At 33.9% G+C, this 27940-nt stretch overlaps 1 non-coding gene and 1 pseudogene across 1 annotated transcript; both read right to left on the bottom strand.

Moving 5' to 3' along the window:
- Positions 1–4588: 4588 nt before the first annotated feature.
- Positions 4589–4695, bottom strand: LOC119043262 (U6 spliceosomal RNA). Its single transcript, XR_005081380.2, has one exon. It is a non-coding gene; the product is annotated as a U6 spliceosomal RNA (small nuclear RNA).
- Positions 4696–24153: 19458 nt separating this feature from the next.
- Positions 24154–25687, bottom strand: LOC119043250 (heterogeneous nuclear ribonucleoprotein Q-like; annotated as a pseudogene).
- Between the last annotated feature and the right edge of the window lie 2253 nt (positions 25688–27940).

The raw sequence follows: 27940 nt of genomic DNA, 5'->3' as shown, positions 1-27940 counted from the left end.
AGACAGTTATGTAGTGTACTTGATCCTTTTCAAAATTTAGGAAAACTTAACAGAAGCAGCAGCAAAATGAAGCATTAAGATAATGAAAACCTGCCTCGCCTGTTTTCTCCCCATGCAGTGTTCAGAAGCATGTTAAAAAAAATTGAAGAAGATTGTATATAAGAAAGAATAGTTGCTTACTAAGACTAGCATTTTTAATCTTGTGCCCTACCTGAGATGGCTTTAACTTTTTAAGTTTAAAAAGTGTTTATGTGTTTAAAAAGTGTTTAAAAGTGTTTATTTTGTTCTCTACCTTACTCACATAAGTAAAATTATATGGTGCTTTTCTTTATCTGTATTACTTATTTCACTTAGTATATTACCCTCTAAGTCCATCTATGATGTTAAAAATGGTAAGATTTTTACAAATATTTTTTGTTTATTTATTTTAGAGAGATGGGAAAGGAGGGAGGAAGAGAGGTATAGAAACATAGATGTGAGAGAGAAACATTGATCTGCTGCTTCTTGTGTGCACTCTGACCAGGGACTGGGGACCGGAGACTACGACCCTACAACCCAGGCATGTGCCCTGACCACAACTTGAAACGCAACCTTTTGCTTTGTGAAAGATGCTCAACCAACTGAGCTACATCCATCAGGGCAAGATTTTGTTCTTTTTTATGGCCAAGTAATATTCCATTGCACACATGAATAATTTCTTTCTTATCCAATCATCTAAAATGGGCACTAGAGTTGCTGACATATCTTGGCTACTATAAATAACACTGAAATGAACATAGGAGTGCATGTATCTTTTTGAATTAGTGTTTTGGATTTTTTAAATATTAACCTCAAAGTGGAATTTCTAAGTCATAAGGTATTTCTAGTTTTAATTGTTTGATGTCCCTCCACTGTCTTTCCTAATAGTGGCTGCATCAGTTTGCAATTCCACCAACAATAAATGAGGGTTCTCTTTTTTCCACATCCTCACCAATACTTGTTTGTTGATTTATTGAAGATAGATATTCTGATACATATGTGGTAATATCTCATGTGGTTTTAATTTGCATTCTCTGATGATTAGTGACAGTAAGAATTTTTTCATATGTCTATTGACCATCTGAATGTCTTCCTTAGAAGAGTGTTTATTCAGGTCTTTTGCCATTTATAATTGGATTGTATAGGGGTTTTTTTGGTGTTGAGTTGCATGAGTTCTTTATAAATTTTAAATATTAATTCCTTCACTCCTTCACAGATGTATCATTGGTGAATCTTTTTCCCTATTTGGTAAGTTATCTTTTTGTTTTGTTAATACTTTGCTGCCAAAACATTTTAGTTTGATATAGTCCCATTTGTTTATTGTCTCTTTTATTTCCCTTGCCTGAGGGGATATATCAGAAAAAATATTACTAAGTGACATGTCGAAGAGTTTACTGTCTATGTTTTCTTCTAAAATGTTTATGGTTTTGAGATTTACATTTAAGTCTTTAATCAGTTTTGAGTTTATCTTTGCATATGGTATAAGAAAGTGGTCTGCTTTTATTTTTTTGTACCTTTCCAATTTTCCTAATACCATTTATTGAATATACTCTTTACTTCATTGTATGTTCTTGCCTTTATTATATATTAATTGTCCACATAAGTATGGGTTTATTTCTGGGATCTCTATTGTGTTCCGTTGATCTATGTGGGTATTTTTATTAAATAGTGTCATGCTGTTTTGATTACTAAAGCCTCATAGTATAGTTTTATATCATCATAATACCTGCAACTCTGTTCTTCTTTCTCAACATTGCTATGAATATTTAGTATTTTTTATGATTCCGTATAAATTTTTGATTATTTTTTCTAATTCTATGAAAATGCCATGGTTATTTTGATAGGAATTGCATTGAATCTATAGGTTGCTTTGGGAGAATGCACATTTTAATTACATTAATTCTTCCATTCCACAAGCATGGTATATTCTTTCATTTATTTGTATCTTCTTTAGTTTCATTCTTCAGTGTTTTATACTCTCTTGGATATAGATCTTTGGCTTCTTTGGTTAAATTTATTCTTAGGTATTTTTTATGCAATTGTAATGGGGTTGTTTTCTTAATTTCTCTTTCTGATAATTTATTTTTGTGTATAAACATGCAATTGACTTCTGAATATCACTTTTGCATTTTGCTACTTTACTGAGTTTATTTATCAGTTCTAGTACTTCTTTGGTAGAATTTTATTAGGTATCGTGTCATTTGCAAATATTGACAGTTTTATTCTCCTTCTCCAATTTTGATGCCTTTGTTTCTTTTACTTATATAATTGTTGTAGCTAGAAGTTACAATACTATGTTGAATAAAAATGGTGGAAGTAAGCATTCTTGTTTTGTGTCTGCTCTTAAGGAAAATATTTTTAGCTTTTACCCACTGAGTATAATGTTAGCTGTGGGTTTACCATATATGGCCTTTATTATGTTGAGGTATGTTTCCTCTATTCCACAGGTGGCAAACACAAGGTCCGCAGGCAGAATCTGGCCCTCCATCTTGTTTTATCCCTCCCAGCACCTTGTTTCTACCCAGCAGCAGTGCTGAGCTCCTTGCCCCTAGTTAAGGAGTAATTACATTTATATGGTCCTAAAATTACATTCTGCCCTTTGAAGGCAACCACAAGGCTGATGCGGCCTCCAGTGAAAATGAGTTTGACATCTCTGCTCTATTCCCACTTTGCTGAGAGTATCATAACTGGTTACTGCATTTTGCCAAATGTTTTCTTCTGTATCTATTGATATGTTCATTTGAATTTTATCTTTTATTTACATGGTATATTATATTAATTGATTTTATGATCTTAGTGTTCTGGTGAATTGTTTTGCTAATTCCTGTACTACATTAAAGAATTTTGAATCTGTGTTCATCAGGAATACTTTTTTTTAATGATGTCTTTGTCTGGCTTTGAAATCATGATAATGCTGACCTTCTGAAATGAGCTTGAAAATCTCCCCTCTTCTTAAATTTTTTTGAAATAATTTGAGAATGATAGGCATTAATTTTTTTTTATGTTTGGTAAAATTTATCTGTAAAGCCATGTAATCCAGGACTTTTGTTTGTTGGGAGTTTTTTAAATTACTAATTTGAATTTTCAGGTAGCAGTAGATCTGTTTAAATTTTTTGCAGTAAAACCTATTATTTTATTGTTTATTTATTTTTATTTTTAATTGTCCTTTAGACATCTGTTTAGAGTTTCTGTTTCCTCTTGATTAAGACTTAGAAGATTGAATGTTTCTTGGAATTTATAATTTCCTCCAGATTGTCCAACTTATTGGTATATAATTGTTTGGAGTATTTTTAATAATCATTTGTATTTACGTGGTGTCAATTGTCACTAATTCTCTTTCATTTATAATTTAATTTATTTAAGCACTCTAATTTTTTCTTTATTAGTCTAGTTAAATGTTTATTAATTTGTTTATTTTTCAACAAACCAGTTTTTGTTTTAATTGGTTTTTTATTATTTTTTTAGGCTCTATTTCATTTATTTCTTCTCTGACTTGTATTATTTTCTTCTTGTACTCACTTTGGGCTTTGTTCGTTGTTCTTTCTTCTAATTCCTTTAAGTGTAAGGTTACATCATTTATTTGAGATTTTTCTTGTTTCTTGAGGTAGGCATGTAATGTTATGAATTTTCCACTTAGTACTTCTTTTGCTGTGTTCCATAGACTTTGAGTCAATGGGTTTTCATTTTTATTTGTCTCAAGGTATGTCTTGATTTTTTCTTTGGTCTCATTTTAACCAATTCATTGTTTGGTAACATGTTTAGCCTTTAGTTGTTTGTTTTTCAGTTTTTTCCTTGTAATTTATTTCTAGTTTCACACCATAGTGGTTGGAGAGGATGCTTAATATTATTTCAATCTTCTTAAATTTATTTGGACTTATTTTGCAGCCTAATGTGTGGCCCATCTTGAAATATGTTTCATGTGCACTTGAAAAGAATGTGTATTCTGCTGCTCTGGGATGAAATGTTCTCAAATTAAATCCATCTGGTCTAATGTGCCATTTAAGGCTGCTTGGTTCCTTGTTGATTTTCTGTCTAGAAGATCTAACTATTGATGTCGATGGGGAGTTAAAGTTGCCTACTATTACTGTATTGCTGTCAATTTCTCCCTCTCTGTCTAACAAAATTTACTCTGTCTATTTAGGTGCTCCTGTGTTGGTTGCATAAATATTTCCAAAAGTTATATTCTCTTGTTGGATTGATCCCTTTATAATGATGTAATATTCTTCTTCATCTGTTAATATAGCCTTTGTTCTAAATTCTACTTTGTCTGATACAAATATTTCTACCCCAGCTTTTCTTCATTTCCATTGCATTAAATATCTTTTTCCTATAAATGTACTTGAAGTTTATGTGTGCTTTTTGATCTGAAGTGGGTCTCTTATAGACAACATATATATGGTTTTATTTTCTTATCCATTCAGCTACTGTATATCTTTTAGCTGAAGCATTTAATCTACTTATATTTAAAGTTATTATTAATGGGTACCTAGTATACACAATGCCATTTTATTATTTACACTTATACTCCTTTTTAAATTCTTCTTAGAGAAGTCCTTTTAACATTTCTTGTAATAATATGGAATACTTCATAAGTTTGCATGTTCTTCTTGTGTAGGGGCCATGCTAATCTTCTCTGTATTATTCCAGTTTTAGTATATGTGCTGCCAGAGTGAGCATACATTGTTGGATATGATTAGGAAAATCTTTATTTAGAACTATTACATATGTGTTTATGAGGAACACTGGTTATTTGTATGTTGTGTTTTATTTTAATTAATTGTAAATGCTTTTCAATTTTTATCTTTCAGCTGTTGATTATATAAAGTTGTGTTATTTAGATTTTAAAACCTACTTTATATTGATTTCTAATTTAATTCCATTTTGGTTTTATGTCTGAGAACTAGGTTTGCCAGATAAAATAAAGAATATTCAGTCTGATGGAATTTTAGGTAAACATCAAATCATTCCTTTTTTTTATTGTTGTTCAGGTACAGTTGTCTCTTTTCCCACCACCACTTTCTCCCATTCCACCCACCCCCACCTCCCACCCTCCATCCTATTCCTCATTTGGCTTTGTCCATAGGTCCTTTATACTTGTTCATTGATGATCTTTCCCTTTTTCCCCCCTGTTATTTCCTGTCCCCTTCCCTTCTAGTTATTGTCAGTTTGTCCTTTATTTCCATGTCTCTTATATTTTGCTTGCTTGTTTGTTTCATTGATTAGGTTTCACTTATATGTGAGATCATATGGTATTTGTCTTTTACCACCTGGGTTATTTCACTTAGTATAATGCTCTCCAGTTCCATCCATGCTGTCACAAAGAGTGGGAGCTCCTTCTGCTGTGTAGTATTGCATTGTATAAATGTACCGTAGTTTTTTGATCCATTCATTTACCAATGGGCACTTAGGTTGCTTCTAGCACTTGGCTATTGTAAATTGTGCTGCTATGAGTTTTGGGGTGCATAGGTTCTTTTGAACTGGTGTTTCAGCTATCTTAGGGTTAAATCCCAGCGGCGGAATTGCCAGATGAAAAGACAGTTCCACTTTTAGTTTTTTTGAGGAAATTCCATACTGTTTTCCATAGTGATTGCACCAGTTATCATTCCCACCAGTGTACCAGGGTTCCCTTTCCTCCACAACCTCACCAGCAGTTCTTTGTTGCTTTGTTGCTTTGTTTATGATGGCCACTCTGACTGGTGTCATGTGGTATTTCATTGTGCCCTTAATTTGCATCTCTCTGATAGCTAGTAGTCCTGCACATCCTTTCATATGTCTCTGGGCCCTCTGTATCTCCTCCTTAGAGAATTGTCTGTTCAGATCTTTTGTCCATTTTTTAATTGGTTGGTTGTCATCCTGGAGAGGAGTTGTGTGAGCTCTTTATATATTTTTGAAATCAAGCCATTGTCCATGGCATCATTAGCAAATATATTTTCGCATACAGTTGGTTCCCTTTTCCTTTTGCTGATGTTTTCTTTAGCCATGCAGAAGTTTTTGTTTTGATGAAGTCCCGTTTGGTTATTTTTTTTATGTCCCTCGCTCTAGGGGACATGTTGGTAAAAAATATTGCTGTGTGGAATGCCTGAGATTTTCCTATGTTCTTATCTAGGACTTTTATTGTGTCACACCTAATATTTATGTTTTTTATCCATCTTGAATGTATTTTTGTGTATGTTGGTTATCTAGTTTCATTGGTTTTTGCATGGATTTGTCCAGGTCTCAATCATCATTTATCAAAGAGGCCATTTTTTCTCCATTTTTATGTTCTTGCCCCCTTTGTTCAATATTAACTCACCATATTGATATGGTTTATTCTGTTCCATTAATCTATGTGTTAGTTCTTATGCCAGTACCAGACTATTTTGATTACAGTGGCCTTGTAATCTTGTTTTTTGTCAGGCATTGTGATCTCTCCTTCTTTGCTCTTCTTTCTCAAAATTGTTGTGGCTATTCAGGGTCATTTATGGTTCCATATAAATCTTTAAAATGTTTGTCCTATCAGTGAAAAATGTCATTGGTATTTTAATAAGGATTGTGTTGAATCTATAAGTGGCTTTGAGTAGTATGGGCATTTCAGTGATGTTAGTTCTTCTAATTCATGAACACGGTATATGCTTCTATTTATTTGTGTCTTCCTTAATTTCTTTCTTTACTGTTGTGTAGTTTTCTGTGTAAAAGATTTTTACTTCCTTGGTTAGGTTTATTCCTAGGTACTTTATTTTTCTTATTGTTATATCAAATGAGATTTTTTCCCCCTGATTTCTGTTTCTGATATTTCATTGTTGGTGTAGAAAAATGCCTTCAATTTCTGAATGTTGATTTTGTATCTTGCTGTTTTGCTGAATTCACTTATTAGGTCAGGTAATTTTTTGGTGGAGACTATAGAATTTTCTATGTATACTATCATGTTATCTGCATATGATGACAGACAGTTTTGCTTCCTCCTTTCCAGTTTGGATGCTTTTTATTTCTTTTTCTTGTCTGATTGCTTTGGCTAGGACTTCCAATACTATATTGAATAGATGTGGTGAAAGTGTTTTGTTCCTGATCTTAGTGGGAAAGCTTTTAGTTTTTTCCCATTAAGTATGATGTTGTTGTTAGGTTTTTCATATATGGCCTTTATTACGTTGAGGTATTCTCCCTCTACTAATATGCTGCTGAGTGTTTTTATCATAAATGAGTACCGTACCTTATCAGATGCTTTTTCTGCATTTATTTTTATGATCACGTGATTTCTGTCTTTCCTTTTGTTTATGTGATGTGAGAGAAAGAACACAGGTACAAAGCTGATAAAATAGCAATGAATAAGTACCTATTTCTGATAATCATAAATGTAAATGGATTAAATGCTCCAATAAAGAGCCATACGGTAGTTAGTTGAATGGATAAGAAAACATGACCTGCATATATGCTGCTTATAAGAGGCCCACCTCAGAACAAAAGACCTACACAGACTGAAAGTGATCAATTGGAAAAAAATATTCCATGCAAACAAACAGAAAAAAAAAGCCAGGGTAGCAATACTTATATCACACAAAATAGACTTCAAGAAAATGGCCATTAAAAGAGACACAGAAGGACACTTCATAATACTCAAGGGAAGAATCCATGAAGAAGACACAAATATTGTAAACATATATGCACCCAACATAGGAGTACCCAAATATATAAGGAAAATCTTGGAGGACTTCAAGAAAGATATTGACAGCAACACAATTATAGTAGGGGACTTTAACACCTGACTGTCAACAATGGATAGATCTTCCAAACAAAATATCAACAAGGATATTGTGGAACTGAATGACACATTAGATCAAATGGACTTAACTAATATATATATATATATAAAACCTTTCATCCTGAATAAGCAAAATAATACATTTTTTTTTCAAATTCACATAGAACATTTTCAAAGATAGACCATATGATAGGACACAATACCAGCCTCAACAAGTTCAGGAAAATTGAAATATCAAGCATTTTCTTGGACCACAAGGGCTTAAAACTAGAAATGAACCTTAAGGAAAAACTCAAAAACATTGAAACTCATGGAGATGGAGTAGCGTGCTATTGAACAATGAATGATTAATAATGAAATCAAGAAAGAAATAAAAAGTTTCTGAAAAAGAAATGAAAATGAACACAGAACAGTCTAAAACCTATGGAAAACATCAAAGGCAGTCCTGAGAAGGAAGTTCATAGAGATACAGGCCTACCTAAAAATATAGAAACATTTCAAATAAACAAGCTAACCCTACATCTACAAGAACTGGAGGAACAGCCATAAAGCCCAGAGAGAGCTACGAGGAAGGAAAAAATCAAGATCAGAGGAGAATTAAATGATATAGAGACTAAAATAACAAATCAAAGGATTAATAAATCCAGGAGCTCGTTCTTTGAAAAGATAAATAAAATTGACACTCCTTTAACCAGACTCATCAAGGAAAAAAGGGAGAGGATCCAGATAAATAAAATCAGAAATGAAAAAGGAGGAATTACAACTGATACCAAAGAAATACAAAGGATTTTAAGAAACTACTATGAACAACTGAATGCTAAGAAGTTTGAAAACCTTGGGTGATATGGACGAACTTCTAGAAAAATACAATCTTCCAAAGTTGAATCGAGAAGAAGCAGAAAGCCTAAAAAGATCAATAACAGCTAGTGAAACTGAAGCAATAAAAAAAACCCTCTGGGCACACAAAAGCCTTGGATCAGACATTTTTACCAGAGAATTTTACACAACACTTAAGGAAGAGTTACTCCTATCCTTCTCAAACTAACTCAAAAAATCCAAGAAGAGGGAAGACTCCCAAATTCTTTTTATGAGGCCAGCATCATCCTAATCTCAAAACCAGATAAAGACACAACAAAGGAAGAAAACTACAGGCCAGTATTGCTGATGAACGTAGACACTACTATCCTCAACAAAATATGGGCAAATTGTACCCAGCAATACATTAAAAGCATATGCCATGATCAAGTGGGATTCATCTCAGGGAGGCAAGGATGGTACAATATTTGCAAATCAATAAACAATTCTTTTTAGTATAAGTGTATTTCAAGCACAACATGGGGCATAATTATATTAAAAATACTATTGGATAAAGAGACTAAAAAGAAGAGCCATAGACAAGCATAGGGAGAAAATGCTAAAGGTACATCTGATAAAGAGCTATTATCTAAAATATAAAAAGAACTTCAAAGACTCAACAATAAGAAAACAAGCCACCAAATGAAAAAAAATCGGCTGAAGATTTTAGCAGAGGCCTCCACAAAAAGAATATATTGATGGCAAATAAGCATATGAAAAGTTATTTCACATTCTGTGTCATCAGGAAAGGGTAAATTAAAATGACAACAAAATACCTTTATGTATCTACTAAAATGGCCCTAATGCAGGACACTTACAAACCAAATGCTAGTGAAGATGTGGAGCAGCAGGCACTCTTTCACTGCCGGTGGGTGCAAAATGTTCCAGAGGTTTTGGAACACATTTTGGTGGTTTCTCATAAAACTAAACCTACTCTTACCATAAAATTTAGCAATCACATTCCTTGATATTTATCTAAAGTAATTGAACATTTATATTCACACAAAGCCTGCAGAAGGATGTTTAAAGCAGTTTTACTCATCATTATTAAAACCTGCAAAAAGTAAAATGTCCTTCAATAGGTATAAATAGCTTGTGGTACATCCCATCAATGGAATATTACTTAACACTAAGAAGAAATGAACTATCAAGCCATGAAATGGCATAGAGGAACCTTAAATAAATATTATTAAGTAAAAGAAGCCAATCTGTAAAGTCTGTATACTTATAATTCCAACTGGATAACCTGGAAAAGGCAAATTTATGGAGATAGTAAAAAGATCAATGTTCCAAGGGTTAGCAGGGAGAAAGAGGTGAGTAGGTTTAGCACAGAGGATCTTTAGAACAGTGAAAATGTTTTGAATGATGCTATCATGGTAGATGCTTGTTATTATATATTATCTATTTTTTAAATTTTTTTAATTGATTATGCTGTTACAGTTGTTCTATTCCCCCCTTCATTCCCCTCCACCCTACCCTCCCATCCCCACCATTACCCCCCCTTTAGTGTATGACCATGTGTCTCAATTCCTTTAGATTCTATATTTCCCATGCTATTCTTGCCCCCCCATCTATTTTCTATCTACTGTCTATGCTACTTATTTTCTGTACCTTCTCCCCCTTCTCCTCCTCCCACTCCCCTGTTGCTAACCCTCCTTGAGATCTTCATTTCTATGTTTCCACTCCTGATCTAGCTGTCCTTTTAGTTTGCTTTTGTTTTAGGTGTGGTTGTTAATAACTGTGAATTTGTTGTCCTTTTACTGTTCATGTTTCTTTAACTTCTTTTTCTTAGATAAGTCCCTTTAACATTTCATATAATAAGGGCTTGGTGATGATGAACTATAATCTAAATCCATAGATTGTACAAAATCAAGAATGAATCCTAATGCAACTATGGACTTAGGGCGACAATGACACAGTGTAGGTTCACCAACTGAAAGAAGTGTACCACTTCAGTGGGGATGTTTACAGTGAGGGAGGCTATGCATTTGGGGAGAGGGCGGGAAGTATATGGAGTGCCTCTGTACTTTCAATGTTACTGTGAATCTAAAAATGCTTTAAAAATAAATCCTTTAATAAAAAACATCATGTAATGTTTATTTCAAAGTCAACTGTAACTGTCTTCTTTCTATACTCTAGTTAGTATAACTAACAATCTCACCTAATTATGGTTTATCTTGGTAAATGTTCTCTGTGTTTGAAAAATAAAAGTATATTCTGTTGTTGAGTGGATTGTTCCCTAAAAATTGTTTGGTTTATAGCGTTTTTCGGTCTACCCTATCTTTGCTGATTATCTGCCTACTTGTTTTATTAATAATTAAAATAGAGGTATTGACATTTATTATATTTGTGGATATCTTCTTAAAGTTCTAAATATTTGAAGCTCTATTATAAGTGAATAAGTGTTTAGAATTGTTGTTTTTTTCTTAGCAAATTGACCCCTTTATTATTACAAAATGAAACTATCTTGAGTAAATGTTCTTTGCTCTAAAATACACTTTAGTATTAATGGTATAGCCTCTTCTGCTTTCTTTTAATGAGTTTAAGCATGACAGTTTTCTCTATTTTTTACTATTATTCTTTTACTTTTATCCTATTTGTTTTTTAAATTTAAAATGAGTTTCTTATAGCATATAATAGGGTCTTGTTTTTTTATACCCAATATGCCTATTTGCTTATTTCTTTCTTTCAATGAGGATGGTTAAATTATTAATATAATTTATTAATATATTCATTATTAATATAATTACATAGGTATATTATTTAATTATTTCTATTTATGTCATCTGTTCTTCATTGTAGATTTTTTCTTATTCTGGCATTTTATGAATTAAATATATTTAAAGATCCATTTTATCTTTTTTTGTTTTTTTTAGTTATAACTCCTTGTTTTGTTATGAAAGTGGCTGTTTTAAGAGTTCACATCTTTAAGTCATCATAGTGTACCTAGAAGTGATATCATATCATACCATGTAAAATTTAAGGATATTAACATAATTCATATTTTCCCTCCACCATAGACTTAACTTCTATATGTGTTATAAACCCCATACTATGTTATATTTTTCTAACCTAAGAATCTAAGCCCTACAAATACAGGCAGAGTGTCTACTTTGCTTATTGCTTAGTGAGCATACAGCCTCATATAAAATAATTACTTAAAAAGTATTTTAGGGATGAAGCAATAAAAGAATGAATGAAAATAGGATACGTTTTTTAAAATTAATATTGTTTTTGTATTCATCCTCCTAAAGGCTTTCATGAACGCATTTTTGAATATATAGTAGAATGCAGCAGACAAGAACTATTTAATATGCTTGTTTGACTTTTTTATCTATTTCAGTTCTTGGTCAGTTTAGATTATATTTTCTCCTCATTCTGGTTCATATTTTTCTACTTCATTACATGTCTGAAAAAATTTGATTGTATGCCACACACGGTAAACTTTAGCTTGTTTGATGCTCATTGTTTTGTATATCTATATCTATATCTATATCTATATCTATATCTATATCTATCTATATATATAATCTTGAGCTTTATACTGGGACACAGGTTAAATATTCACAGTTTGATCCTTTAAGTCTTTTAGTATTTGTTTGGTGGGACCAGAACAGCATTTAAGATAGGGCTAATTATACCTTATTTCTGAAGCAAACCTCCTGTGAGTATTCTAACAAATGGCAACAAATTATGAAGTTTCTCCTTATGACTTCTTAGAATGTTCACTGTATCTATATGAGCACTGGGTGGTAGTCCCTTTAATTCTTTTGGTTGGTTATTTCCTCTACTTAAAGTAGTGTTCTCAAATGATGCACCCATCAGTATTCTGTTGATTACTTTAGGGAACTCTCTGTTGATCTCCACAATTCTCTTTCTATTAAGCCCTCTGCTATCCAATACTCTCTCCTGTGGAATCCAGCTTCTGAGATTTCCCTGTATCCTTAGCTGTCTCTCCTTCACCTCATCCAAGTCTGCCTAGTGTTGATCTCTCTCTCTCTCTTAGCTATTGCTTGGTAACTCTCAAGGTCGCCATATGGGGCAACCCCAGGGCTTACTTCAATGATCTTGTTTTGTACATGTTCTCGTGTAATGGTTCATCCAATACACAGTAATTTGCTTTTTTTCTCAATAATACAATTTCCAGTTCTTTCTATGCTGTTATATGTGAGCTAATTTGTAATTTTTAGTCACTGTGTCATATTCCATAATTTGAATGTAATAGCTATTTTACCATTCTTTTTTTGATGAACATTTTTGTTTATCCAATATTTTGCTATTGTAAGCTAAATGTGATGAATACACATGTGTATGCTTTCTTGTGTAATTATTTGGGTATTTCTTTGGGCTAGATAATAATAAATGAGTGGCTTTTTACCTTTACAGAGTCAAATTGCCTTTTATTGTGGCCATGCCAATGACACTCTCCCAGCAAGATATAGAAGTACAGAAGTACCATCTCTTCACAGCTTTATCCTGATTGACATATTAAGAGATTAAAATTTAGTTAAAATAATACACATTATTTCATCTCAATGACACATATGTTCATCTATTTGTCTATTTTTAATTAATATGTTTGTTTTTAAAAGAGTATATTCTTTATATTTCTATATTTTTAAATCTATGTGTGAAACTTGTTATATATTGCAAATATTTTCATGGAGTGTTTCACTTTTTATGTCTTGTTTAAGAAAGTTTTTCTGGAAGATCATAAACATATATTAAAATATTTTCTTCTAGTACATTTTGGTTAAGATTAACACATTTAAGTTTGGGATAAACCTATAATCTATTCTTGTGGAAGATTGAACTGAGGTTCTAAATTCGTTTTTTCTCTCCAAATATTGTATATAGGCAACTACTTTAATGAAATTAACTGTGATCTCTTGGCTCAGTGTGATTTATTTATTTATTCATTTTTAAATATTTTATTTATTTATTTTTAGAGAGAGGGGAAGGGAGGTTGAAAGAGATGGAGAGAAACATCAATGTGTGGTTACCTCTCACACACGCCTTACTAGGTACCTGGCCTGCAACCCAGGCATGCGCCCTGACTGGGAATCGAACCAACGACTCTTTGGTTCTCAGTACAGCACTCTCAGTGTGATTTTTACACCACTTAGAGCTCTAGACAGAATCATTCTACTTCCCCTTTCTGAAAGTAGTTTCAGATGACTTATGATATGAGATAACTCAGGCACTTGATAATAAGGCAAAAACTTCAAATTTCATTTTAGATTCCATTCTTCCCAATTATTATGGCCTGGGGTACAGGCACAGATCAATATGCTAAGTTCCCAGGAGTATACATACACACTAAATAATAACTCATGGGTTTCCTACTTTATGCACATTATGAACTTTCCTTTTCTGTGAAGGTTTATAAAGGTTAAGGATACAGCTGAAAGAAGTTTGGAGAAAGGATGAAATTGTTTAACTGCCTCCAAAGACCACAGTCCCAGAAGCTTTTGTTCTTTAATAAAAGTGTACCTGTAAATGATTGTGCTTCACCAAACGTTTTCACCCACATGTGGCTGATGAGTAAGTGAAATGGGGGTTCATAAATGTAAAAGCAAAGCAATTAGAACAACTGCAAAATGAAGAGTAGCATCCATTATGAGACAGAGAAAATGGTGCGCCTAAAGAAGTATTTGCTATTTAACTACTTTCAATATACTGCAGGCTATGAAATGATCATCTCTGCTTATTTTTTCTTCAGTAAATGTCTGCATTGACATTTCTGTTTACAGATGAATGGATTTCAATCTTAAAATGTTTATTCTCTGACTCTACTATAGAAAGAAAAAGATTTTCCTAGCTTGCCTCTGGGAAAGCAATATGGTCTGCATTTGTATTCTGAACTAGACTAAAGGAAGAAGCATTGAAACAGGGAATTACTCTATGTGTCTGATTGGATTGCAGCTTTGGGAGCTGCAAAGCGGGTTTCATGCTAATAAAAAGAGCATGGAAGCAAGAAAGATTATGTACTGCTCCACTGTGGGAGAAAGGTAACATGTAGGACATTAAATGAATGGATGAATAGTTTTTGGCACTGCTTTGTGCCTTTTTATCTCACCCGCTACTCTAACACATTGAGTTGGATGTCCAACCCTTGGACCCAAATATGGAAATATTGCTTATTGTGCCATTTTGGACCTAGCTTTTAAAAGTCTATCTATTAAATATTCAGTATTTTATACCTATTTTTTAGAAAGAAAATGAACTACAATTATATTACTGCAATAAATTTTACTATTGCAAAGAATTTTTTCCTATTATGGTAGCATAAAATACAAGTTGATAGTAATGACAGCAATGACAGACATCTTGTTACTGACAAAGATAAAAGTTCTGGCAATAAATGGAGATACATTTAACATAAAGTTTTCTCAGTTCATTTAAAAATATAGGTCAATAGTTTTAAGTTTGTTAGAGTTTAGAAAGATTCTTTGTTTAAATGTGTTTTATGGATGGACTTGGGGTAATAATTTAACCAAGCAGTAAGGGGCCCATTCACACGGTACCTTGGTCCATGACCCAACAATCAGGATTGGAAGAAACATGATTTTATTTACAATATCCCAAACTTGGAGTCACTGGGAGCACTTCTACTCAGAGACCTGTTCTCCCAGAAGACCCAGCCAGGCTCTGAAACAAAAATCCCCAAACCAGAAGTTCCCCATTCCTTATCTGAATTTGAGCCAGCTACACAAACCGTTCTCCAGTCCCTCTGCAAGGTACCAAGGTTGCCATCCTCACACAGCAACTCTCTCCTTCAGGATCTGGGGTACATTGTCATCATCTTCTATGTCATAGTCCAGGAAAGCATGTGTCATGTTATATTGGATCATGGTGAAGTCGAGGAAAGGCACAAGTCCCAAGAGTCCAGATAGTGTCCAGGTTTGCAAGGCAGCAGGTCAGTGTCTTGCAAGGAAGAGTCCTTGATGGCTTCTGAGTCAGCCAGACTGAGCATGATTAGAGTTGCAGTATGTCTCCTTCCTTACTGTACCAGGCCTAGTGGTAGGATCCTGGCTACATACTACATAGCTGCTTGCTTACCTCTCCCCTCTCACACTGGATCAGCTTCACTGCTAGATCATGGCTCTTTCTCCTCTATACTCTCTCTACCTTCATGGTTCTTATCTCACTACCAGCAGCATGGCTTCTTCCTTCCCTACATGCTGCCCGCCTTTCATTTCAGTCCTGACCTGGAGCCTCCTGTGTGGCTTCATCTCCAACTCCTCTCTCTGTGAGCTACATTTGCCAGTTTTCTGTATGGTTTACATTCTCTCTGCTGTGACTCAGTGATCCAGGGGAACCACCTTCCCTGGCTAGGTCAGGAGTCAGTCAGGGTATATCCTGAAAGTCGTGTCCACCTTGCCCCGTGGCACAAATCGTTAGGAAGCTATTAAACTAGCTACAACTTGTCAAAGACATGCAAAATACCTTAATCCTATCATCCACTCTCTCTCATTCCCAAAGTTTGTGGAAGCTTTGGGGGCCCTTCAGTCTATACCTTTTTTCAGTAATATGGAGCATAAATTTGCAGAAGAAAACAATTATTAAAAGTTTATGTTTTCCATTCTTAAACAATCAATTTTACTTTAAAATATGTTTAAACTGCAATAGAAGAAAAATAAATTTACTTGTGATACTACCTTTCAGAAATGAATGCTGTGAGTATTGTGGTAAATTCCTTTAAGTCAATATTGTATTGTTATCATTTTAAATCTCTTGATACATGTTTTTAATGCAGGAAAAACTATTTCCAACAATAAATTTTGCTTATTCTACTTTGCTTCATAAGTATTTCACATCAATATAAACTTTTTGTAAATCAGAAAATGTTGCTTTTGTAAATATATAACATTTTAATTTCTCTATAGTTACTATCAAGAAGCTCTGCTAAAATTTATTTAGCCTCTGTTTTGGACATTTAGTTTTCCAAAGTAAGTTTTTAAAATTATAAGTGATGCTACAATAAACTTTTCTACTTAAGAAAATCACTGGGCAAGAGGCCATTGGCATTGTTTAGTTTTCTGATAAATAGTGACAGCTCATTTCCCCGGCATTTGCCACAAATGCTGGCTGTGCCCATGGTGGCCTTGCCCATGTGATGGGAGGAAACTGAGTGCTGTTTCCCAGGTTATCCTTGAGTTTCCTCCCACACATACTCAGAAACCTTTGTTGGCTCAAATACAGAGTCACAGGAAAGTTGATTCTTTAACCTTTTAAAAGAGCTGAAGAAAATTATAGCAGTAACCATAGTGTTGAAAGGAAAACTTTTGATTTTCAAGAATCCTGCTTTTTAGGAGAAGAAAAGAATTCATCACAAAAAACCTCAGACACTGGGACAATACGTGATGTGTGTATGTACAGGGGACAAGCTGCACAGACATAATACGCAAACAGGACCTAGGACACATGCATCTCACGTGTACCCCCTAAATTCGATGCCCAGTTCGAACTATTTTATTTCACACTCTACAGGTTTTCACTCATTTTTAATTTGTTTTATTTTAATCTAATTGTATCTTTAAGGAAGAATGAGGGTGGCCCAGAAGAACATTTTCCCTGGGCCGTTCACTTTCTCAGAGAGTGCTTTATCCTGCCAACAGGAACGCAACCACTGTCAAAAGAGACAATGTGGTATGAGGTGACCTGCTCACGGCGACCATCTGACAATGGATCAGTGCATATTATTGAACTGAGTAGTATTGTTTTTTACATAAGTAACTGGTATAAAGAGAGTGTATATGTAGCCCAAAATTGAAGAAAGGAACATTAATTTAATAATAAATGCCATGAACATTTCCCAGTGAGTTGCTAGAGTTAGGGGCAGAATTTCTATTTGTGATTTTTAATTCTGCTACATTGTGAGTGCTCATACATCAGAAAGTTATAATTGTTAGGATAAAAAAAAACCTCTTTGTTATGTTGTGTGAGTATAAATTTTGTGGGTGTGCAAAATATTCATATTCACAACAAAGTATAACTCCATTTTTACGTGAAAATTTTATATCTGTATACAATGAAGTTTCTTTCTAAAAGATGCATGAATCAGTGTGAACAATATATGATCTTCATTTTACATATCCAAGTAATAAAAGTTAAACTTAAAATTACCATGTGTTTGGCCATTGGATATGTCATATTAAAAGGTTGTTTTTGCTAAGCAGTTTTTAGCATAGTGGTTACTAACTTTAAATTATTTTATGGAAAAAATGCATGTTATTTGAAAATAAAAACCTACAGTTCAAAGATTAATATATTAAGATATCACTTACTATTATTTGAACTATGATAAGAAAGCCAGAGTGGCAAATTTCTATGTTGAAATGCATAGAAACTGGAAACTTCAGCCTCTCACCTGGAAAATATACCAGAGAGCTGCATCTGTCTTATTATGAACTGACATTTAGCCAAATCCTTTTGAAGCTTCTTGACTGTAAATGGTTTGAGAATGAATGGATTTCACAATCAGTATGTCCCAAACTGAAAACTCTCTTCCTCCTTACCCACCAAACACATATACGTTTCTTTCCCAGTGCTTCCCCATCTAATAATTGGCACCACACGTCTGATTGCTCCTGCCAGCAGTTGGACAGACATTCCAGGCACCTGCATTGATTTCCCTTCCTTTCCCACAGCCACCAGTCTTCACCTGTACTTTCCACCAGGCATTCACATCCATCCATCCACTTCTCTGTATGCTCCAAATCACTCTGCCTGACTAGACCATCTGAATTATTGCAAGCCATCTGCCTCCAGTATTGATTTTTCCTCTCTGTTATTTGTTCAACATGATCAGAACTATTCTCCGACCTGCAATCATGATCATATCCTCCTGATTAAAACCAATTAACAGCTGACTATCAATCTTAAAATAATACCCAACTTCATGGCATGGCTTATAAAGATTCTTGATAGCCATTTTCTACCCTGAATTCAGGCTCATTGCTGATGTTTCACACAACCTTTGACTCCCAACCCTACTTTCTTCTCACACCCATGATCCCACCAACTTTTCTGGCTTTTGTAAACTTTCAGCTTCTAGAATTACATGAACTTTCATACACTTAGGCACATGCACGTACTTTTCTCTGCCAAAAAAATTCTTGTCCTGCCAGGAGAATTCTAATTCCTCATTTTTGATTACCTTATCTTCATTCATCCTTTAAGCTAGTAGATTTGAAGGAGTGTTTCATGAAACAATATTTGTACATTTTATGTGCAATGCATTTTTATAGTTTCCATTCTCTTCTTGATTTTCTAAATATTGCAGCCTTTAGTTTGAAGGCATGTTTAGAGATCATTTTCTCTAAGAAGGCTTTCTTGCCCCTTTTAAACCTGCTTGATGCTCCCGTTCTATGATTATATTGGACTTTGTACTTTCCATATTATAGCCCTAGGCATGTTATTATTTGTTATTTTCTGTTTTTCTAAAGAAAAACATGTAGACTGAGTAGACACAGTGTCTGCCTTCCTTCACATTGTGCATTCTGTAGGAGTACACTACATGTCATATGTACTTAAAAAATTAAAGTTAAGTGATTTGATAATTTAATAAGTGAAATTTTGATGTTTTATAGTTAATCACTAAAAATATCAAGTTTTAAAAAAGATCCTAGGTAAGAAACCTAGGGATGAGTGATTTCAAGCATGCCTTCAAAAATAAGAAGTAGAAGAAGGTTTTAATAAAATATTTTAAGATTATAGCAAAGAAAAGAGAAAAAATGTCCTTTTGGCAATAGTAAGGATGGCTATCACCTTCTGTTGTGTATGGGTTATGAACTGCAAAATGCCAACTGGCAGGATATCCTGAGAGTAATATATTATCTCTAGCTATTGTTCCATTGGAATGTGTTCCAAGAGAAATAAGGCATGTTCTTTAACATTTAAAAGTTAAAACAATTAGTCTTTCTTTTTATAAAAAGCATTTCCAAAAAGCTGCATTCCAAATGTATGAGTCAGAGGGACATCATAAGTTTGTTTACTTTATATTGTACAACTTGGAAAGATCTTTTATACACATTTGTGACCATGATTTTAGCCATTTATATCTCTGCTTTAAATTTTAATAGTGAATTGACCGAGAGAAGAAAAAATTGGGGAAATCTTCAGCAATTTGAGGGGTATCTCTTTTTTGTTCATTTTTATTAGCTTAAACACTAATTTATGGAAAATTCAATCCATATATTTCTACTTAATATATAAATAAGATATTTTTAAAAGAACTTTATAAATGAATGTTTGCTTATAATGTTTAATACAGTCAAATAATACAAACTTTGAATAACCTATTTGTTGTGTTAAGGCTGTGCTGACACCAAGTGCATGGACAGAAGAACCAGTGCAAGGAAATGGATGCGGTCCTATGCTATTTTTTCCCCTTAAAGTTACTATGCAGTGCATAGACAATATTAATGCAAACTTATTAGTTCATGTAATGGAATTGTTTGAGAAAGCCAAGCAAACATGGAAATTTCATGTTTAAGAAAAATTCTTTTTCTTTTTAAGAAAACATCATTTTTAATGCAGATTCTTTTTTAAATAGATTTTATTTATTTATCTTTAGAGGGGAAGGGAAGGAGAGAGGGAGAGAAATGTCAATGCATGGTTGCCTCTCATGCATCCCCTGCTGGGAACTGGCCTGCAACCCAGGCATGTGCCCTGACTGGGAATCGAATCATGATCATGTGGTTTGCAGGCCCATGCTCAATGCACTGAGGTACACCAGGCAGGGATTTAAGGAAAGTTCTTTAACTCTCGGCTAAATAATAATGATCTCATCTGCATCACTTGGGGTAATCTTTGCTTCAATAAATAAAAACTACTACTGAAACTTGTTTAAACAACAGATACATGTATTATCTCACATAACAGATATCCAGAGATATGATGGGGTATAGGTTTTCTAATTAAGAAATTCAACAATAGTGTAAATATATGATTTTATTCACTTTTTCCTATCTGCTTTCTTCTTTAGGCTGGTGGTAACATGGCTTCAGCGTTTTTTTAATACGATAATGCCCAGAAAAAGAAAAGAATACATCACTTGTTGTACATTTCTTAGTGGTAAAAAAAAAAAATCTCAACATCCCCTCTACCTCAGCAATTTTTTTCCTCGGACAACTCATTGATGAAAATGAGGTCACATGCTTTTTTGTGAACCAAGAGTAGGCAAGGGGAATGAGACTGCCTCCAGACCAATAAAGATCTCCTGCCTTTGGCTGGAGATCAAGTAGGCGTTCTCTATGTCTTACAGCCAATTCATGAAGAGCAGCTGTCTAAATAAAACTGGGGATTTGGGGGAAGGAATATTAAAAATAAATTCTCGGTAGGCAAAAGAAACACACAAATAAAGAATGCCTACAACATTGTTTTATATACATATATATATATAAAACAATGTGTGTATATATATATAAATCCAGTTGATTTCAGTAAATTAAAACTAAAAAATAGGAGAAATACCTATGTTTAATTTCATAATATTGTACATGTTTCCAAAATAAATAGGTATAAATAATAAAGTTACATTTGATTAATCATACTTACAATGATATATAGAAAAGTACATGTTTACCACAAGGTTAACCTCTATTGTAATTTAAAATAAAAATACAAAGTGTACTAAGTGAAAATTACTACCTGCATTTATAATGTTGTTGTTCTGGCACGCACATGTGTGTGTATTAAACAGGGCCTCAAAAGACATGTATATAAACTATTTCTTTATCTTTTTACTCTTCTTTTTATTCTTTAGTAAATTAATGATAAATTCAAGTCAACATGATTAAGAGATTTGCAAGGATATACTATTTTCTTCCTACTCCACCCAGGTAAATTCTTATCATATTCAAATTTCTCATTACGAATTCATTCCAAAAGGTTTATTGTTACATGACTATCTTAACTGCTCCCAATGAGATATCTTACAGAACTCTTCAGTCCTTTTTCCTAGCATTTATTTCTTTCCTTATTTTATTGTATGAGAAGAACTGGTTTCACCACTAAACTGTCAGTGCCTTTGGAAGGCAACCACTGTCTACTATGCTTACTATTGAATATGACCTAAGGGCTCCCCAAATTCTGGGGTTGAAGCAATAAGAGTAAGGAAAAGATAAAATTTTCATTTTTAAATTTAATAATGGTTTTGTGATGTTCTTTACAAAAAAATGTGAAATAGTAACGCTGTAATGGACAATTTTCTAACATTTAAAATTTTAATATTCCAGCACCCATAAAACAAATCACCAAAAATGCTGTTATAAAGCATATATATCAATTTAGTATTTTATAAATTTAAAAAAAAACCCAGCAAGCTATTGATATCATCCCTTGCTTTTCACCTTTAATTTATCTCTTTCTTGTACTTACACACTGGAGTGATTTTACCTTCATTATCTCTTTAATTTATCCAGCTCTGGCTTTCCCTAATTTGTCTAGCTTAATTTATTATTTCTAATATATTTTATTGATTATGCTATTATAATTGTCCCAATTTTCCCTTTTTATCCTTCTCTGCTTAGTACCCCCATTCTCTCCAGCAATCCACGCCTTACTTCATGTCTATGGGTCATGCATATAATATATTTTGCCCATACTTTTTGCCTAAATTTTTGAGGAAAAAATAAGGATGTGCATTATATATGGGTAGTACTAATTCCATACATTTCTTGTACCTTGTATCTGTTCTTGAGTTTTATAATTATTTGTAATGTAAAATTTCTTGTACCATAATATGTTAAAAATAAGTGCTAAAATTACTTTTTAATACAAAAAATTAGTATAAATATAAATAAATAAATAAATAAATAAATAACTGAATTAAAAATTTTTAATAAATGATTTTTTTCCTGAAAGTTTGGGCCAAAAACATGGGTGTGCATTATACATGGAAAAATAAGGGTAAGGTCTTTGGCCACTCCATTTTCTATACTGTTCTTAACACCTCCCAGTCTATTTTGTACCTACTAATTTGTCTTTTTTATAGTTATTGTTTTATTTTTAAGTATTTTTTATTAATTATGTTGTTACAGCTGTCCCATTTTTTCTCCTCTATTCCCCTCTGCCCTGCACCCCATCTCCCAACAGCATTCTCCCCCTTTAGTTCATGTCCATGGGTCATACATATAAGTTATTTGGCTTCTCTATTTCCTATACTATTCTTAACCTCCTCCTGTCTATTTTGTACATACCGATGACTATTCTTATTCCCAATTTGTACTTCTTAACCCCTGCACCTTTTCCCTTATTCTCTCCCTTCCCCTTCCCAGCTGATAACCCTCTAAATCAGTGGTCCCCAACCTTTTTGGCACTAGGGACTGGTTCATGGGAGATAATTTTTCCATGAATCGGGGTGATGGGGATGGTTTCAACATGATTCAAGTTCATTACATTCTGGCTCATGTCCTGCTGTGAGGTCAGGTTCCTAATGGACCACAGTACTGGTCTGAGGCCCCTGGGGTGGAGACCCCTGTTCCAAGTGATTGCCTGTTCTGCTTGTTTGCTTAGTTTGTTTTTTAGATTCAGTTGTTGATAGTTGTGAATTTATTGCCATTTTAATGCTAATCTTTACTCAAAATAAGAGAAGACTGGTCTCAGAGGTCTCTTGTTTTTTTCCTGGTCTACTTATTTCTCATTAATGCTGCTGGGATTATTTTCCTAACACATATTTTCTCTTGTCTTATCCAGAATTAAGCATGAAACTCGTACTTGGAATGGTTTTAAGGACAAATCATCATTTAAACATTTTTTTCACCCTGTTCATTTTTTTGCAAGTTTCAGACCCTAGACTTTAGCCACTCACAACCCTTAATTTATTTCCAAATATTTTTTATTCTTTCAGAACTGTTCCTTCCCTGATGACTGTTCAAAATATTAACTCCTCATTTTTTACTGCTCAGTTTAATAGTTTTCCTTATCAAAGAGTTCTTTAGAGCAGCAAAAGCCAGGAACAAAAAATAGAAAATCAGATGGCATGGATTGTAATTTCAGACTCTGTAACTATGAGATTTTTTTTAAAGACAAGGACTTTATTTTATATTAAGGTACCATGCTATAAGTTATGAAGACTTTCTGTTGGAACACATTTGGAAAACAGAGTAGCTTTAGTTCAGTGACTTGCACTGCAGAGAAAATTGTTAAAGAAATTCATATCAAAGTCCAAGCATTAGTTCACTGTTCTATAGTTGAGTCCATGATCTTCACAGGAAGTTCTTCTGCAAATAGAATATGCTTCTACACAGCCAAGACATTCAAGATTGCGTGATTTCTTTACCACTACTGCAAGCTTCTGGTGTAATCCCACATAGCAAGTCAGTCTTCATTGTAACTGGTCAGGACTGGCCTTGACACCTTTTGCCTGCTTGCAGCCTCTGTGTTACAGGGCACCGCCTCTGCCACCATGAATGCCTCTGTGAATAACCAACTGGCTCTTCCAATGGGAGGAGCAGTCTTATGACCTCTGGATGGAGCAGCACCCCTTACTCTACCACCCTTCCTATGTCTCCAACTTGAAAATCTTTGTGAGCATACTATGGATCTTCATATCCACCACAATAGTTATTGTAATTATAGTCATAATGATCATAACAATATTAATATCCATAATAACATGGAGGATATGCATAACCACCTACACCCACACCCTTGACCTCTTGTTGGGAGCAGCATATGAGGTGCACCATAATGGTAGTAGTCATCATCTATTTGATTCTTTGCTACTTGCCTCTGAGCTTTTCTTTCTTGCCTTTTCTGATTTGGTGGCTTAGCAAAAACAATTCCCTATTTCCTCCCTCCAATCCCTGCCATTCATTTTTTCCACAGCATTGACAGCACCATCTCATTCATCAAAGTGAATGAAAGCATAATCTTTTGGTGTCTTCACTCATTCTAGTTTCCCAAACTGACTACATGCCTTTTCTAAAATCTCTTCTGTTACTATATTGGCAAGATTGCCAATACACAAATAATACTTTTACTATTGCCATAACCTCAGGATCAGGATCTTTTATAGGATCAGCCCATTCAAGAGTCCCAGAATTCCCCAAGACCTTAACTTCATCTCTCATTAATCTATGTCTTGCCTGAGGAACTGTATTGAGATCTTCATATTTAAGAAAACAAAACCTCTGCTATTTTTTTCTTGTCATCTGGTTGGTGGTATGAAATGATGTCTGTAAGACCCTCGGTTGCTTTGTTAAATTCTTCAAGAATATGTTCCTTGGTTTTCCTCTTAAAAATAGAGCCACAACTGAGAGGCAGACACCAATGTGTTTTCCAGAACGTATTTCATGACTATTTTACAATTTATCAGCCTCCTGAGCAGCTTCTTTTGTACAAAAAGTGACAAATGCATAACCTCTATTGAGACCTGTGAATGGATCCATCATTAGATGATGATTCCAGGTAGATCCCACTGTCTCAAATAATGGAACAAGTTTGTCCTCAAACAGATCTTGGGATCTTCCCCACAAATATTTCCATGCCAACAAAAGCATGCTGACCTGAATAAATGGAATCTAGAGGTGGCCCCCATATTCCTCTGTCCAGTGGTCACATCAAGTGTTTAACCTGTTCTTTCCAAGAGTGCCTTAATATTGGCCTCATCTGGTGCTTTGGGCCCTGTTTTTCTCCCTTCCTATTAAGTCTTCATGACTTCACAAAAAAGGTACTTTCTGAACATGAGAGAGATCACTGTTTTTTTAAAAATTTATTTATTTATCTATCTTTAGAGGAGAAGGAGAGAGGGAGAAAAACATCAATGTATGGTTGCCTCTAGTGCATCCCCTGCTGGGAACTGGCCTGCAGGGAACTGGCCTGCAACCCAGACATGTGCCCTGACTGGGAATCGAACCACGAGCCTCTGGTTCACAGGCCTGTGCTCAATCCACTGAGCTACACCAGCCAGGGCCCCACTGTTTTAAACTGATGAAGAGCTTCCAATGCACCATCTTCACTGAATTCTTTTAAAGCTTGGATAGCTTTTTTACGTAAATCATTGTACGCAACCAGCTGCGAGGGTGAGCGCTGGACGGTCCCAGCCTCGCCAGGTGGTATCCTGCACATCTGTACCTATGTGATTGGGTCTTGGAAGATTGTTTAATATAAAACTCAGTTTCCACATATGTAAAATGACTATTTAAAATAATAAATAAATAAATAATTACTTCCTTCTGTCCCCGTTTCTTTTCTTTTTTTCCTGTCCTAATGTTTTTCTTACATATATTTTTAAAGCCAGTTATTTATTTTGACTTCACTGAATTTAAGAAGAAAACTTATATCACACATTTTTAACATCTATTATATGGACACATAGCAGATATTCAATGAATTCTTATTCAATTAAAAACAATATAAAATAGTTTGTCGAATCAACACATCAGTACATGTTAATAAATGTCAATACATGTTGATACATGTCAAAATTAAAGTACTCAAAATACTTTATTAATAAATCCTAAATTCATTAATTGTAGGGTCACTTTAGAATGCATTTTCTTAATTATTTACAAACACTTTTTGAGTTACAAAGATTTAGTACACCAAACCGAACTTCAACATTGTTTGTTCTCTGTCAAATCTAAAATCGCCAAAACTTAAAAAAAGTACATTCTTAAATTCATCTGTATATTATGTTTCTGACAAACATATTCTTTCCAGAGTGATATTCTATAATATACTTTTTTATTTTTTGAAATGATATATTACTTAACTTTATAATTAATACAGTTAAAATAGTCTCCAACATAATGTAATATACCTTTCAAATGACAAACAGTGGTGCCGAGGGGGGTTCTCTGTGCTCCAACAAAAGTGAAATTGTCAAAGTAGCAGAAACTACAATTTTTCAGCAAATTAGATTGAGTAAAAATATCACAAACCTAAAGAAATGGCATGGAAAATGACTATTTCTTTTTCCATTTATGCCTCCAGGAGACAAATCAAGTGCAAGCTCTAGATTTATTTTACAATGGCTCTAATCTATTATTTTAACTGTTGGGGAAAAGACATGATTAGATTTAGCTAAATATCCATAGCCATATTGGGTGTAATAATAACAATAATAAATGTTTCTGTCTGAACTGAAGTTGTGCTAATTATTTATTGAAGAATACTCTAAATTATAGCACTGGTAATCTCCTATATTGATATTTCTATAGCATAAATTATTTTCTCTGACATTTATTTGGATATCAAGGCAAAAACAATTTGAGGATCATTTATAATATGTATTATTCCAATATATGCTATCACTAGCTTACTATGGAGAATTTTTAATTGGACTCATGCTGGCACCCCTGGTCCCTTTGTACAGTTTAGGTTTATGAATACAATCCAGGCAGTATACAGAAAAAAGTAAAATAAAGGTAGAAACACAGAGTTTCTGACAAGTGCCATTTATGGTTTCAGTTTTTTTCTCCTAGTTCTGATTACTTGCTTGCCCTTGGGCTCAGTTAGCCACTGCTATATCCTTATACTAATGCCTCCACTTTACTTAAGTCAAGCTGTTTTTCATCACCTTCAGCCATTCCTAACCAACACATTCTCTGTGTAAGTACTTTAAAGAATTAGAGGAAAATCTATTTTAAATGTTTTGAGCAGTGCTCTTTGCACATAGTCAATATGCTTTCTTATGAACATAATTGCCCATGTTTTAGAATCTTTTGGTTTACTATAAAACTATTTTGTGAAAAAAGTAAAACTGGACTAGAGTTCTGTTTAGATGTCTATCCCAAAATTACCAGCAGTAAAACAGACTGTTGTTACTAGAGATTCCAGAATACTTTAAAATTGGCATTGGAATGCTTATAGGGAAGCAATTGGAAACATGCCTACTTAGTTTTCCTTAATAACCCTTCTCCTCTTCGGTGATTCATTTTATAGTTTTATGTTGCTGCAAGCAACATAAAGTTTGTTGTTTCTCCTTTAGGAGAAAAGGATGGGCATAATTTTATTTTGTATATTACCCTTGTAGTGTATGAACTTGAAGAGGTACTTGGTACTGTTAATGACAAAAGTATGATAACCTGGTTCTTCTTGCTGAAGTAAGGAATTACAGATCAGCAAGCCTACTGTCCTCCAAAGTTTATCAGTGCTAAGTTCTAATGGGAGGGCAAAAGCAAGATTCATGAGAGCAAGGGTAGTAAGAGCAGGGTGATCAGAGAACGGGTGACCAAGAAAGGAGTGGCAACGGCCCCCTGGCCAGAGGCTGACTAGTCAGGATCCCCCTCCTGTGGCAAAAGGACCAAGACAGAGAATCTTTTGTTCTGAGGACTTATGTAGAAGGTGGGATGGTAGTGAGGAAGTTACATTATGATT

Source organism: Artibeus jamaicensis, unplaced genomic scaffold (genome assembly GCF_021234435.1).
Source record: "Artibeus jamaicensis isolate MK-2021 breed Jamaican fruit bat unplaced genomic scaffold, CSHL_Jam_final scaffold_584, whole genome shotgun sequence".
In the NCBI taxonomy this organism is placed as follows: Eukaryota; Metazoa; Chordata; class Mammalia; order Chiroptera; family Phyllostomidae; genus Artibeus; species Artibeus jamaicensis.
Note: the sequence above shows the minus strand (reverse complement) of the source record. Positions and strands in the feature narration are given on the sequence as shown.